At 39.5% G+C, this 13226-nt stretch overlaps 1 protein-coding gene across 4 annotated transcripts in view; it reads right to left on the reverse strand.

Annotated features, from left to right (window-relative positions):
- The window catches only part of FAT3 (FAT atypical cadherin 3), a 646715-nt gene that overhangs the window by 318446 nt on the left and 315043 nt on the right, over positions 1-13226 (reverse strand). Inside the window, exon 5 of one of the 4 annotated variants that reach the window (XR_004807702.2) lies at positions 10336-11273. The exons of the other annotated variants lie outside the window; for them this stretch is intronic. The gene's annotated coding sequence lies outside the window, so the exon portion shown is untranslated. Of the gene's footprint in view, positions 1-10335; positions 11274-13226 lie in introns of those variants that run through there. 4 annotated transcript variants of the gene reach the window in all.

Consider the following 13226-nt stretch of genomic DNA (forward strand, 5'->3'; position numbering starts at 1 on the left):
AAAATTCTAAAATTTGAAACAATACCTGAGAAGTATTACTAAACAGCAACAAACTTTAGCTGCATGAGTAATTTAAAATTGTAGTCCAAAAATGCCTCACTGTCAAAACAACAAGCCCATAATGTGTTTCCTACAATAACATGGCCAAATGTAGCAGTTTCACTAAGAAATGGTCTCCTTGAGTGTTCCAACATAATATAAAATCATAAAGGGAAAATGGCTGGCCTGCCTTGTTTCTGCAATATCAGGCAGTCATTATAAATATGGTAAAATATGGGAGGCTGGACTGCAGGGTCTTTGAAAATTGTTTATCTAAATTACAGCAGAGGGATGAAGAAAAGTTTGTACTGAGAACACACACACACACACACACACACACACACACACACACACACCAGAAAGGACAAAACATACCTAGACAAGTTGCAGTAATCAAAAGGTCAGGTGGGAGAAAACCAAAGGAAAAGGTCTCCCTGTTTCAAATATGGATGGCAGGGGGGTAATGAGAGCCCATGTTTTAAAGGGTTGGCTGACAGCACAGTTTTCCTACAGTAGAGTGATTCAGAAAGTCTCAATGAACACAAATTTGAACCTTGTATTTCGACTACAGGGTCTTTCAGAGGGTGACTCCCAGACTGAACCCATACATTTCCTGAAACTGGCCTCCAATTGGTCTATAGAAACCACTGGGGCCCTGCCCCCAACAAATCAGATTAGAGGCGCAGACAGACGATAACAAATGGACAGGAAAACCTGCTTTGTCTGAGGTTTGGCCCTATCTGAGCCACGGAATTTAAGAATCTGGAGGCCAGGCCGTGTTCAAAGATTTGAGGCTAGTGCACTTCCCAGTGAGGGAAGGGGCAGAGGTCAGATCAAAGTGGTAGCTCAGTTAGGGGGAAAAGAGCAGAAAACAACTGCTGGTTCATGGAGCAGGTGACCAGTAATAAAGGAGGATGGGTAAGGACCTCAGCACTACAGAAGCAGCTTAGCCTGAATGTCAGTGAGGGAGGTCAGAGGGGCAAGCAGAGGTTACCAGCACCAAAAGGCACTCTCCAGCTCGGGCCAAAACAACTGTCTCCTGGATCATGTAGGGTCCTGGATACCCCAGTGGCTCACTGTCTTAGACTCACCATCATATCAAGCCATGTTTAAAACCTCATTTCAGGGATACTTCTGTGGCTCAGCGGCTGAGTGTCTGCCTTTGGCTTAGGACCCTGGGATCAAGTCCTGCATCGGGCTCCCTTCAAGAAGCCTGCTTCTCCCTCTGCCTGTGTCTCTGTCTCTTTCTCTGTGTCTCTCATGAATAAATAAAATCTTAAAAAAAAAAAAAACCAACACCTCATTTCAAATGTTTGCTAAAATCCTTTTCCATAGTGGCTTCTTAAGGGTACAACTCTACATCATAGAGACCTAAGACAGAATCTTGCTTCTCCATCTGCTTGGCTATGCAACCTTGGGCAAGTCAGTTGACTTCAGCTCACAATACACATACCACTTAACATTGTTGTGAGAATTAGAACAGATACTCTATGCAAAGTGTTTAGCACAGTGCCCAACACACGGCTCTTCCCCAGACATTTCATGCTCTCTTCCTCTTTATGCTGGGTCCCTCCCAGAACATCTTCTATCACATCTCCATTGGTTTATACACAACTATTCCCCAGCCCGCTGGAATCTGGGTTCATGGCTCCCCAACCCTGCAGTTCCCAGAACGCTGTCTTGTCAGAGTACTCATCACACCGTACTGTTTCTCCCCATCTAACTATGTGATATTCTGGACCTTGAGCTCCATAATGTCAGCAACCACATGTACCTTTTTGCTGGGCTAAGCACCAAATTTGGGAAGTGGCTGGCACATACTAAGTATCTAGTACATCTTCGCTGAATTATAAATGATTGAATGAGTTCAGGCTCTAGATCTTCCATGATCTCTCAGATCATGTTGAGTTCTCCTTTTTTCAATTAACTATTTTCCATGATAATATTTTATTTCTTAATTATACCCAGATTCATGGTATTGTTTATGCCCTGAATGTATATAAGTATACCACATACAAAATATTTTAAATTTTTTATTGCCTCAATGCTACCCCTTCCACACATAGCAGCAGGTCAATGAACCCTCAATGCATTAAATTAGGTTCATGATTTTTGGTGGATCAGTTAAACTTTGTGTATCTCAGTTCCCTTCTCTGTAACATGGGAAGGCTATGTTACATAAGCTCTGAATATCTTTGATTCTATGCCTGAACTAAAAGGAAAAATCAAGTATGTTTTACTACTCAACATGTTGATATACAGCACAGACCTACATGCACAATCTATCTTCTTATCATTTGCAATTAAGGCACCAATAAAATATCAAAAAGCAAGGACTCCCAAATTAAATCCCATACCCAAGGAAAGAACTGCATTTCAATATGGAAGGGCACTCATTTTTCTAAGCATCTATAAAGACCCAAATCTGCTTATGCCAAGGATAGTTTCAGCATGAAAGATATAAAGTAACATACTCACACACACAAAACCTACTTTTTTAAAAAAGAGAAATGTGGCAACCAGGTGAAAGGAACAAGGTAATTTCAAAAATCCTAGCTTTCTCTTGGCAGGGGATTTGGGTAATCGCTTGCCAATTGCTGGTTACTACTGCCAAGGACCAGGACTGCTGTGTTCAAAATTGCTGGCAATGGCCACCTATTGTTTGTGAATTTCTGTCTTAGCAGGGACTCTGCGGAGAGGCTACTCAGGTCAGCGGGGAAGCAGAATTGGCCAATACTCCCAGTGGTCATCACTGCTTAATGCAGAGAAGTCACAAGAGAACAACTTGAGACACCTATGAAAATTTCCCTGAAAAACTTCCTGACTCTTTAGCTAGCATGTATGTGTGTAGAAAGATAGATCTTCTGAAAAATAAATAAAAAAATAATATTAGTAATTATTCACTCTCATCACTGAACATTTACAAAATCACAGCTTGCAGTCTGCTGGCTTCTCTTGCTTGGCGGGCAGTCTATTCATTTAAGCAGGGTGGTAATACACTGCACAATAGCTCACACAACTAGATAAAAGGATCCATTGGGAAATTTTGGTTCGGTGAGCTCAAATATAAACACTTTGGCATCTCTTTTATGGCTTAATTCCCTAGTGTTATCCACTAAATACCATAGAAAATGAAAACAAAAATTGGCTTTTAATTCTTGAAGGTTTTTCCACTTTCTGGTCAAAAGGCAAAACAATCTCAAATCTCTGGAGTATATCTGAACTCTTGAATTTACAAGCTGTATGATTTGGGCACATTTATAAAACTCTCTAAGCTTCAGTGTCCTCATCTATAAAATGCAGCTAATCATAATACCCTTCTCTAGCTTGTTGGCATTAAACGAAATGAAAGCATATGTGTAAAGCGTTCCTATTACTAAAAAATGTTGGCTGTCATTTATCTCTCTGTCCATGGTGTATTGGACAGAAACACAGGCTCTGGAGGCACTGAAATCTGACCTTGAGTCCTGATCCTGATGTTTACTAACTCAGTGATTCTGGCAAGGTAGATTCCTGAGCATCATTTTCTTTAGTGATAAATTGGAAACAATAATACTAATATCACAAACTTTAGTGTGCTATTGTGAGTCTGAAATAACTGCTGTTAACTATGCTTGGCAAAGATTAACCAGAATATAAATTGCCATACCATTATCGTCACCATCATCAATCTGTATTTTCACTAAGTGCCCAAATCATAACATTCTCATATTATCTTCTTCTACCATTACCTGAGATCCACAACACAATCTTTCAACCTGCTGGAGCCACGTAACTGATGAAGAGAGAAGGTACTTCAATGACAGGCTGATGGTGAGTAAAAATAAAATCTTAACCTCTAATATAATAAAATCAAGTGATTTCTCTAAAATTAAAGCAGCAAAAAAACATTTTGAATGGGTTTCTTGGTTTGAAATATTCTTATATACAACTAGATCTCTGCGTGTACCAAAATATGGTTGATTGCATGTCCTAAATCAAAAATGTCCTGATAGGGGAACAATGCTTAAGGATAAGAAAAATGTGAATGAGTCTATGAGGAAGTGGGTATCCAATAATATCTACTACCTTTCCAAGATGAAAAGGCAATGATGACATTTTTAGGCATTTACAACTATTCTGCACATAAAAGAAGTATTCTCTAATGGGGTTTTCAGGAGTATACAGCATGAGAACCAGACAGTTAGCTTTATGATCTTGGCAGGCTAATTAGCCAGACTTTCCTTTTTAAGCAATTGACTTAATATACTACATGAAGAGAATATAAGCTTGATGCCAACACTCACTGGTCATTGCTGCCAATGCCAACTTCCCTCACTTCAGTAATAAATTCTAAATTCCATACACATGTAGCCAGTCTTACACTTTAAGAAAAGCTTTGGTTTAAATCATGCTTAAAATATTTTCCTTTTAGTAAAGAAATCTTTTTTCCTTCTCTTCTCTCCTTCCTTCCTAAGACAAAAACAAAAAGCTGTCTTTGAAAACATCTCTTACTAAGGTAATTCAAAAAAGTTACCTAAGTTTCCAGGGAAATTTAGGAAAGAATCTACACGCCATGTCTTGCGAACAAATTAATTTTAGGAATTATATGTAGCTTTGAAAATAAAGACCCTAAAAGCTAAAGTTATCACCATCAGATTCAGAGAGAAGACATGAACTTTTTCAAGTTTAAACAATATTGTCTTGGTAATTTCCTTTCTCTGTTCTTTTCCTCAGGGAAAAGTGAAAGATAATTCAAGAACTAGCAAGGCAGGCTAAGATTGTCCTTGTATTTAACCAGAAGAGCATTAGAAAACAACTGTAACAGAGAGAGTTCCATAAAATCTATATTCCCCAGGGTGGATGTTCTGTGGGGATGAATCTGTACCCAAATACCGCAACCAGCATTGATCAGAAAAGCCCCTGATGTGACAGAATAAAACAGATTTCATCTCCACTTTCCTGAGCAGCAAATCAAGGCTAAGTCACATGTCACTGATCCACAAGTGTTGGACATGGGATTAGATTCAGATATATCCAATATGTCTAAATAAAAAGCCTGTGATTCGAGCGGAATATGTATTGCCTCTCATAGCATGAGACTAATAAAGTATTTTCTAAGATCTGATCAAGAGCAAATATTCCATAAGTCAAGGACCTGAACACTGCCCTTAGATCTCAGCCACCAGGGCCTCTGCTCCCACAAGGCAGAAGATACCCCTGGCCCTCCTTCTGCTATGCCTCTCCTCACAAAACCTGGAGCCTGAGAAGCCAAGGAGATATGCCCAGTTGGTGTCTGCACATGCCCATCCATACACATTCTAAGGCTGAGATTCGAGACAGACCAAACACTAGTTCTAGACATTCTGGAATTCTCTGCCCAAATGACTACCTGGCCTGTTGCTAAGGCCTGAGTGAGTGTCTTTGCTGGATCCATTCCTTTAGGACAGATCATGCCTGTCCAGTGCTCAAGACTGAGGATTGGTTACGAGGAGCTGTTCACAGAGGGGTGGAGCATGGGGGAGTAGGAGACCAGAGCTTGGACACATGGCCTAGGGTGTGAGGGACACGTGCACATGGGAGTGAGCCGGGGGTGAGAAGAGAAGCTGGGCATGAGTAGGCGGGTAGGCTGGGCCTGCTCTCCCAGCTCCACCTCATGTGGTACTCACAGGACTCAGAGAACTCTAGTTTCAAATCTGGCCTTTCAGATTTGAATATTGATCAAATTGGAGGATGGAACACATTTTATTAACAAATTTTTTTAACTTGACTTATTACTTTTAAATATGTATACTTGTACGTGGCTCCTATTTGTTCTTGATCTCAGACCTGCAAATGCCAATGTCATAGGCATATTTCACTGGGCTGGTGCAAAGGATTGCTGCTTTTAGATTTGCACTAACACCCTATAACAATCACAGGATTTTGCATGAAAACAGTAATTGGCAGCATCTCTTGAAGGAAGAGATCTGGACATTCCAGTGCAGTATTCTGGACTCAGTCATCCTTTGGGATTAAATAGCTGCAGCCTTTTACACAGGGAGGGAATGTCCACTTGGCCACATTCAGTGGTTGAAGGTAAAACTTCCCTGGAACTGTATAGCCAATGTCCTGTTTTCCACACCCGGGCCCATTTCATTCCCTTACATTAGCTATCTGCCCATCTGCCCGTGTAGACTTCTGAGCACTGGACCCCTGATGTGAAGAAACCTTTAGGTATCAGCTGAATCACCTCATCTAACAGGATCATCTGGGGAAATTAATCTAATCGAACTGGTATTCTGAACAAGTCAGTGTCATTTGGCGTGACTGAAGATCTAACCCACGTCCTCACGATTCTCACACTTAAGACAAGAACATGCAGTAATCACTGGAATTGGAAGAGAAATCTCTTTAACTGTCTATCTTTTCAGTTCAAGGCATGCCAGACAAGCAGTTAGTGAAGGGAGTCCTTCCTGATTGTGCTCACAAGAAGAAAATTACCCCCTTAAAAGTCCTTGTTGAAAAATAATGAATCCAGCGGCACATGGGTGGCTCAGTTAGTTAAGAGCCTGCCTTGGGCTGAGGTCATGATCATGGGATCCTGGGATCAAGTCCCTCACGGGCTCCCCAAGGAGTCTGCTTCTCCCTCTCTCCCTCTGCCCCTCCTCCCCTTGTGCTCTCTTCCTCTCTCTCTCTCTCAAATAAAATCTTAAAAAAAAAGAAAGAAAAATAATGAATCCAAACAATGAGAATATCATTAGTACTCTCATGTCAAAACCTTAATCTTTAAAAGAAGGGCAATGCTATTTGTGCTTCACTGTGTACAATCATTTTTTAACCTTAATATTGAAAACTCTATAGTGACTCTAATTTCAGTTAAGATCAAAAAGTACTAGCATATGGTATATGAAAGCAAAATTAATTATGGCCTCAACATCCCTTCTTAGCTCCTTCTCTTCATCATGTATTAATCTTCTGGGTACTGTTGTACATGTTAAAATACAGCAAATGAATTGCTGTTAATATGCTGTTGCCAGGTTAAAGTACTAGAGAATGTGAAGATGTCAGAGAACAAATCCCAGAGAGGAATGAAACACTGTTTTCCTTAGCTTATGATTACCATACAAATAGACTCCTTCTGAATTTAAATTAAAATGACACACACAAAAAAACCTTTACATTCACTTATGCACAGTGACAAAGATGGAAGGGCAGACATTCTGCACACCATAGCTCCGGGGGTACTTTCACCACAGCTACGGTTTCACATGCAAAAACACAATCCAACAACACATTCTTCGCTTTGAAACTTGGAAAGTATCTTGTTGCACAACATTATAGCAGATGACATTTCTTGAATTAAAAGCAAAAATCTGTTATCTTCAACCACAGGGAAAAGTTATTATAAACAACGTATGGAAAAATCTAACAGGCACGTGGAAAGAGGAGTGGGGAAAAAATAACAATTTCTCTAAGTAGAGTTGTGAATGTTTCCAGGATTAAAAGCTTAATTTTGGAAATGTCTGGTCACATCCAACTATCATTTCTAATCTCAAGATGGAAAGGTTATTTTCTAACCAACAACATGTCCTGAGCTTGCTCTGAAATGACTTTGCTATATGGCTATGGAACTCCCATGCCTGAGCAGGGAACAGGCTATCTTTATAGAGAGGCTTGGCAAGCAAATTCCCAGAGCAACCCAAGACAGCACAGAAAAGCATGTGCCTGTGTATTTTGTGTACCTTTGTGTATACCTTGTATTTTCTCTCTCTGACCAACTTGCCAACATCTACACAATTTTTGAGATTGAGTTCCAGTTCATAACTTTACCTACTCCTTGGCCTCTTGGTTTAGAAGGTTAATATACAGCTTGTAGACAGAGTGAGTCAAATTTGGACATCATCGTTATCTCTGAAAACTCTGGCAAATTGATTCTTTCACTAGTTCACCCACCCATTCATGTATTCATTCAATGAATACTGGCTGAATTCCTACCACTAGCTGTCCCTGTTCAAGGCAGAATATACAATGGTCAACAAAAGACAAAAGCTCTGCCTTCATGGAGATTCTATTCTAGTGGGGGAAATAAAAAACGAGAAAAATAAACAGATTACATATATACTTTGTTAGCTAGTGATAAGTGCAAAAGAGTGAAAGAAAGCACCCAAGAACTAGGAATTACAATAGCATATGGGGGCAACCAGGAAAGGCTATGTTAGCTGGTGATACATGAGGAAGGCCCTGAAGGGAGCTAGCGATCCAGTCACGTGGGGATCAAGGGGAAGAGTGTTCCAGGCAGCAAAGCCAGCAGCAGCCATGGCCCAGAATGTGCCCCAATGCTCACATGACATAAGGGGGGTGATGAAGAATGAGATGTGAAGGGGGCAAAGAGGGAGAAGATTGGACCTGTCCCTGTTAAAAGTCTAGCTCTCACAATGTGACTTACTTCCTAAGTTGGGGGAGGCAGGTCAGATGGTGATAGGCACAGTCTGTCCTTGTCATATTTGATTGGAACTTATAACAGATGGATGGTTATTTATTTATTTATTTATTTATTTATTTATTTATTTACTTATTTATTTAAGATTTTATTTATTTATTCATGAGAGACACAGAGTGAGAGGCAGAGACACAGGCAGAGGGAGAAGCAGGCTCCATGCAGGGAGCCCGATGTGGGACTCGATCCCGGGACTCCAGGATCACACCCTGAGACAAAAGCAGATGCTCAACCACTGAGCCACCCAGGCGTCCCTCTATATTTATTTTTGAAAAGAAACCTAGTGTCTCCCCACCAACATCCTCTGAGAAATGTGTACATTTTAATGTTTAACTGGGCACTGTATACCCTGAAACAGAATCATCTGAGATTCTTCTCCCCACAAAAAGGTAACAATTAGCTTCACAAAGAGTACCTCCCCGAGTGCATCACAGGGTTGGCTTATAACTATTCTTGTCCTGACAAAGAACCTAGGATGTTGGAGAAATTAAAGCCATAAAGGGTAAGGAGCCATTTGTTCAGTATGAATCAACAAAAGTGAGATGGAATACCTCAGAAACTATACTGAAAGTCCACATTTAGTGAGTTGTGATGGACAGACCCTGCTTACCTTGAGATATGATGTGTTGTTACTGCTCTTGTATTTCCAGGACTGAGCGCAGTACCTGATATAGAATTTTCCATATGTGTTTGTTGAATTAATTAGTTTGTAATTAATACATAACACAAGGCACAATGTCATCAGCTCATTAAAGGCCAGAGAATGTTGAATTTATTGATGATTAGTTCATGATACAGACTGAATTCATAAGCACACAACACATTACTTAAAAAAATTTTGTTCTCAATATAAGGTTTACAGACATCTGACTCTACTTTTACTACCACCTTTTCCTTTATTTTAACTATCAATACTATGGTTGGCCTTCCTTAAAAATAAAGGATCTAAGGAGGATAGTTTCATAACCTAGATTTGTCCATTGCTTTTTATTCTGAGGTAGAAGATTCTAGTTCCAGAGAATTTTTCTAACAAGTTCCCTAGGTGGACTCTCATCTTGTGAAAGAAGTTATTCTAAGCCTATCACAGATAAAGTATGTGAGAGTTTTAATATTGTGAAGTATCACATAAATTACAATTATGACTGCAATTATTATTCTGACATCTATTAGCAAAGACCAACTCCCATATTTTTCCTGTTTATGAAAGTAGAAGGCGTTTTCCCAATAATTGCCTGCTTTCTCCCCCACATATCAAATCACATTAACATTAAATATAATAGGAGGACAGTGACAAGGTCACTGTGACATTGTTTTAACCATGGCCACATCTTTAACCATTTCTGTTCATGTAAAGTAAGACTTGGCCCAGAATTGATGCTGTAATATCTAAAGTGCTTTCATAACCTAGGATAAACTGATTTAAAAAGTGACTAATGACCCCTTAATTTGCCTTTATGAACACTTAGGAAATTTCTAGTACAGTGTGCATTCTGACAACTTGTAGACTATGTCAATATAAGATCTATATTAATTCCTCAGAGACAAGTAAATCCAGAGATGACATTTTGAAAACAGTTCAAATGTCAAATGGGAGTTTAAACAAAAGCAACTAGTTGAGAAAATTTCAGGCATATTTGGATTTCAGAAAGCTGTAAGCGCTTTTTTGTTACAAAAGGAATTCAGAAATCCCTGTGCAGTATCAATAAGTGACATACATTATCCAAGGCTTGCTCTTTCTTTCTTTCTTCTTTCTTTCTTTCTTTCTTTCTTTCTTTCTTTCTTTCTTTCTTTCTTCTTTCTTTCTCTTCCTTCCTTCCTTCCTTCCTTCCTTCCTTCCTTCCTTCCTTCCTTCCTTCCTTTCTTTCTTTTCTTTCTTTCTCTCTCTCTCTCTCTCTCTCTCTCTCTCTCCTTAGGGCATTCCCATGTGGAAAGCACTCTTTTCGGAATGAATAATAATTGTCTCATTCCCCACTGTACTCTGGTGTCTAACTTGGTACCTGGCACACAGTAAGTGCTCAATAAACCACACTAAATGCTGAATACATAAATGAGTAAATAGATGAGGAGTTGGTAACAACCGTTTTCCTACTTTGAAGGATCGTATTTTCTTTTAATACAAATACCAGCACTATACTATGCTATGCTATACTATACTATACTATACTATACTATACTATACTATGAATGGCCTTAAAAATTAACAAAACATTTATTTAGTTTTGCTTCCTTTTGCTGGAGGTAGCCTGGAAGGCACAAAAGTACCCCAGCAAAAAATAAATAAATAAAAGTCACTGCAGAGCCACCATCACTTTATTTGGTTAAGTCTAAGTAGACACAAAAAATGAAATTGTGCAATTGTAGAGAAAACCCTAGCAACTGTGACCTGTGTCTAAAAGGTTTGTTTTAGGACAAGGGGATGCCCAGTGAGAACACTGCTTTGAAGATACACCAACAATCTGAAGGGACACAAATGACTAGAACCCAAAAGGTTTTCTAATGGTCAATGATAAAACCTTCATAGCTTATACGAATTATGTAACAGGAATCTTATCAAAAGAAAGTTCACTTACTTTCTTATCGTCTATGATTAATTTCAAAGAAGTGGGCTTTTTAAAATAGTTTGTTTAGGGATCCCTGGGTGGCGCAGCGGTTTGGCGCCTGCCTTTGGCCCAGGGCATGATCCTGGAGACCCGGGATCGAATCCCACGTCGGGCTCCCGGTGCATGGAGCCTGCTTCTCCCTCTGCCTGTGTCTCTGCCTCTCTCTCTCTCTGTGACTATCATAAATAAATAAAAAAAAAATTAAAAAAAAAATAAAATAGTTTGTTTATAGCAATTTTCCCTTAAGAGAAATGGGTCAGAGCTGTATGATCGCCCCCCCCCCCCCGCGGGCGCACACACACACACACACACACACACACACACACAGTGTTTATACAGAAACAGCCTCTTCACCAATGCAAGCAGTACAGGAGAAGAGAAAACCAGCATGTGACCCCAGAAATGCCACAAAGCCTGGGGAAGGACGCTATGGCACTTTCCCCCTGTGGGAGGAGCCCTCAAGGTCACCCTTTAGAGCCTACTGGTTCTCAACCTACTTACTATTCTAATACCTTATTTATATGATGTCTCAGCAGATGAGAAGCAGCAAATTAGAAAGCAGAGCCCTGGAAGAGAGAGGCATACTGATAACAGAAGTGAGTGCTGGCAAGCTGAGTGCAAGTAAGGAGACCCAAACAGTACTACATTTGATGGCCCCAGAGAGTAATTAACAGTCCAAATGGAAACCCTAAATCCATGACAGGTGACATAATTTGCAGAGCCCAGTGCAAAATGAAAATGCCAAGCCCCTCATTCAAAAAAGTATTAAGAATTTCCAGACATGACAGCAGAGCATTAAACCAAGCATGTGGCCCTTCTGAGCACAGGTCCTATATGATTGCATAGGTAGCATGGCTGTGAAGCCAGACCAGCTTGTATCATCATGTTCAGCATGAGAGCCTGAGAAAGTGAAAGACACAGATAACAGGCTATGAAAAGCAGCACAGAAATATAGTTCTTTTTTAAAATTGTTGTTTTGGCCCTTAGAATGTTGAATTTCAGTTATCTGGGAAAACCACTTGTGTATAATTCCTCCATCTCAGGAGCTACCAGCTATCATTACAATTCCAACATGCGCCTTCAACGACCAGCTCAGGGTTCCCCCTCAACCCCAGTTTTTCCTTTGTTGAAGTGTTTTTGTCTGATAAACAGCCTGTTTGTTCTTTTGGGTCTGAGCAGTTTCCTATTTCCTCATGTTCCTCCCATGCCTATGCAAAGAATCCAAAATCCATAAAGGCTTATTAAATCAGAGAGAGATGAAAGCACAAAGTCATTCACTAGTCATTATAACCCAACAATGCATTAATGGATATCCACTGAAAACATGTCCACTATTTCTAAACATATGCATGTAAATATAAATCCACTGACTATATTTGATTAAGGTCTGATGGTGAGACTTTGGAGACTCTGACTATCAAAGCCCACTTTACACTGAAAGTCATTTCATTGGGCACTAAAACTACTTAAATACTAAAATTACAGAAATATGTCCAAATCTAGTTTCATAATAAACCATTTTAATAAATATCCCTATTTCCCGTGCATGAACATCATTTCTTCAAGAGGAAAGCATTTCTCACTATGACAGAAAACAATTTAACTAAGTAAAAAATGAACAATTTAGTATGTACATAGCAAAGATGAAGTATGTCTTTATAAAATGGGAGATTTTACAGAGAAGAGAAATTAACTTAAGTGGTAGGAGGTAAAATTGGATTTGTCTTGCTTAACTGCAATGGCACCATATTTAAAAATGGTGCATTGGCAAAGGCTCAGCACTGTCGGCCTGTAATTGTCTGTTTCTAATGTGATGGATTTATTTTACATCTCCTCGCTCATGTTCTCGGATGTTTTCCTTCCTAAAACAACCAATAAATATTATAACCATTTATTATTGCCAGAAAAAAGTCCCATAAAGAACCTTAATATTATTTACTTAATCTCTTCATTTTAAAGCTGTGTGACAATAGCAATAAATAACAGTTGATGGTGAAATGATTCTAGACTATGAGATCTTAAAGGGTAGGGTCCTTGTGTTATCAGTCCCGGACTCCCTCTGCTTAGCAGAGTGCCTGGTATACTATAGGCACTCATAAAACATAAATATGTAATATATATCTGAGACC

Source organism: Canis lupus, chromosome 21 (genome assembly GCF_003254725.2).
Source record: "Canis lupus dingo isolate Sandy chromosome 21, ASM325472v2, whole genome shotgun sequence".
Taxonomy (NCBI): domain Eukaryota; kingdom Metazoa; phylum Chordata; class Mammalia; order Carnivora; family Canidae; genus Canis; species Canis lupus.